The 2,588-nt window shown below is 36.1% G+C and overlaps 1 long non-coding RNA gene across 4 annotated transcripts in view; it reads right to left on the bottom strand.

The window, feature by feature from the left end:
* LOC106876728 (uncharacterized) overlaps nucleotides 1-2,588 on the bottom strand; it is a 363,609-nt gene that overhangs the window by 18,133 nt on the left and 342,888 nt on the right. The window contains exon 5 of one of the 4 annotated variants that reach the window (XR_008263626.1): nucleotides 2,004-2,157. The exons of the other annotated variants lie outside the window; for them this stretch is intronic. This is a non-coding gene — a long non-coding RNA (uncharacterized LOC106876728). The remainder of the gene's footprint in view (nucleotides 1-2,003; nucleotides 2,158-2,588) is intronic. 4 annotated transcript variants of the gene reach the window in all.

The following is a 2,588-nucleotide window of genomic DNA, read 5'->3' as shown; positions in this document are numbered from 1 at the left end:
ATATATATATATATATATATATATATAAATTTGTATCAACAGCTTCAGCTTCATCAACTGCAATTCTCTTGAAAAGTTTTCTTTGAAATATCAAGTTTTGGTAAAGGTGAGATGGTGGAGTGGATATGATATTAACTTACATCGTACAAAGTGAACATTAACCACATCAATCACATGAACCTCAGACGACCTACAAAGATCATAAGTATAGCCGTTTCTCTTTTGACTAAACATATATAAAAAAAAGTTCACTGAAGTTATTTTTTATTCCTTTACTTGTTTCACTCATTGGGCTGCAGCCATGCTGGAGCACTGCCTTGAAGGGTTTAGTTGCACAAACCTACCCCAGTATTTTTTGTTATGTCTGGTACTTATACTATCAGCTTCTTTTGTTGAATTACTGTTATGAGGATGCAAACAAACCAACACCAGTGGTTAAGTAGTGGAGACCAACACAAACATAAAGCTATACACACACACACACACACATATACAAGGATGGCAAAATTAGGTATACAGTTGGTTAATACAAGTGAAATATTCTTCTCAATCAAAGGACCTGGAAATCATAAAAGAGGGCTTCCAATGAAAGACAGACGAAATACTGCTAAGCATTTCGTCTGGCATGCTAATGTTTCTGTCAGCTTGTCACCTTAAAAAATTTTTAAATTTAAAAATTTCTGGATGCTGCTTTCTTATGAAGTTTTCCTGTCTTGTCATTAAAAGCACGGAACACATAGTAATAAACAGTCAACAACTGAGGAGGAGTGAGACTTCTTTTGGTATTTTGTTCTGTACTTGTCTCTCGTTGTGTGTTTATGTATTTTTCACTCATTGGTGATGTCCTGTACTCAATATGTATTTTTTAAATTTTTATTTTATATATTGCCAGTGCCCCTGGACTGGCTCTTGTGCGGGTGGCACATAAAAGACACCATTTCGAGCGTGGCCGTATTCGTGCGGGTGACACGTAAAAGCACCCACTACACTCTCTGAGTGGTTGGTGTTAGGAAGGGCATCCAGCTGTAGAAACTCTGCCAAATTAGATTGGAGCCTGGTGTAGCCATCCGGTTGCACCAGTCCTCAGTCAAATCGTCCAACCCATGCTAGCATGGAAAGCGGACGTTAAACGATGATGATACATAGTAGATTTCTTCAGTTTCCATCTACAAAATTCACACACAAGATATTGGTCAGCTTAGGGTTATAGTAGTAGTAGACAAAGACACTTAACAAAAGTGCTATGCAATGGGGCTGAACCTGAAACCATATGATTGCAAACTGAATGTCTTAATCATACATTATAAAATGTTACACCTACCATAGAAAACATATAAAGACATTCCAGATGTGACCATCTTATCCTTTATAAAGGCAATACTGTATGGAAGGCTGCATTATCTTATATACTTTCTCTTCTAGATTTGAGGAAGTTTTTAGTTGTTTCTAACAAGTCACTTCACTGTGTAGGGGAAGCTCTTTCAATAGTTTAGGAAGTTAACAAGTTAACACATCATAAGATTAGGATAAGAGAGGGATTGTGAGTTAGAGGGAAACAAAGAGAGAGAGAAGGAGGGAGAGATAGTGAAAGATGAGTCATCTTAGATAAAATGGTATTTTTATAATAATTGTATAAATTTCTCAGTTTATTTTAAATTGAGCAATTTATTTATTTTATATGGACATATTAATTTTCAAAGCTATTTGTTTGATAGTTATCAGGAAGTTCACCTCTTTTAATATTTTTTCTCAGAATTTCTTCATTGAAAATAGGAACAAAATTTTATCTGTTATTCAAGAAGTAAGATTAAGCATTGATAAACTTTAGCAGATATTGTTCCAAGATATTGAACCCCCACCTACTCTACCCGAAAAACCCAAGCAAAACAAAACCAAATAATTCTAGTTTCATCTCTATCTTGTGAAATATTAAAGTGCATTTCACAAAGTTCGCTTTTATAGCATAAAATATTCTTCATGTCACAAGGCTGTTTAACTCTTACCATGTTTCAACATCATTATCATTGTTGTCATCACCATTTGTTGTAGTTTTAATGCTCTTCCTGTCACCAAGCCTTCTATCTCTTGTTTCTAAGCAAGGCAGTATTCTTCAAACATGAACAGCTCAATAGTCAAGGCAAATGATTTCACAGAATACTGCAAATGAACAAAACTGTTTTTGTATGATGGCAGCAGTTGTTTACAATATGTGCAAGATGTCAACATGAAGGGAAAGGATCACACAATAGAACAGCCTGCATATGAATTTAAGGTGCAACTGGCTGAGTACTCCACAAACACATGTACCCTTCATGCAGTTCTCAGGCTGATTCAGCATGACAAAGAATGTGACAAGGCTGGCTCTTTGAAATACAGGCACGACTCACTTTTGCTAGGTGAGTGGACTGGAGCAGCGTGAAATAAAGTGTCTTGCTCAAGGATACAATGTACCACCAGGAAATGAAGAATTGAACTCATGACCTTATAATCATGAACTAAATACCCTAACTACTAAGCCATACATGTTCCCTGAACAGAGAGAGAGAGAGAGAGAGAGAGAGAGAGAGAGAGAGAGAGAGAGAGAGAGA

Source organism: Octopus bimaculoides, chromosome 3 (genome assembly GCF_001194135.2).
Source record: "Octopus bimaculoides isolate UCB-OBI-ISO-001 chromosome 3, ASM119413v2, whole genome shotgun sequence".
Lineage (NCBI taxonomy): Eukaryota > Metazoa > Mollusca > Cephalopoda > Octopoda > Octopodidae > Octopus > Octopus bimaculoides.
This window is presented reverse-complemented; position numbering and strand designations above follow the sequence as displayed.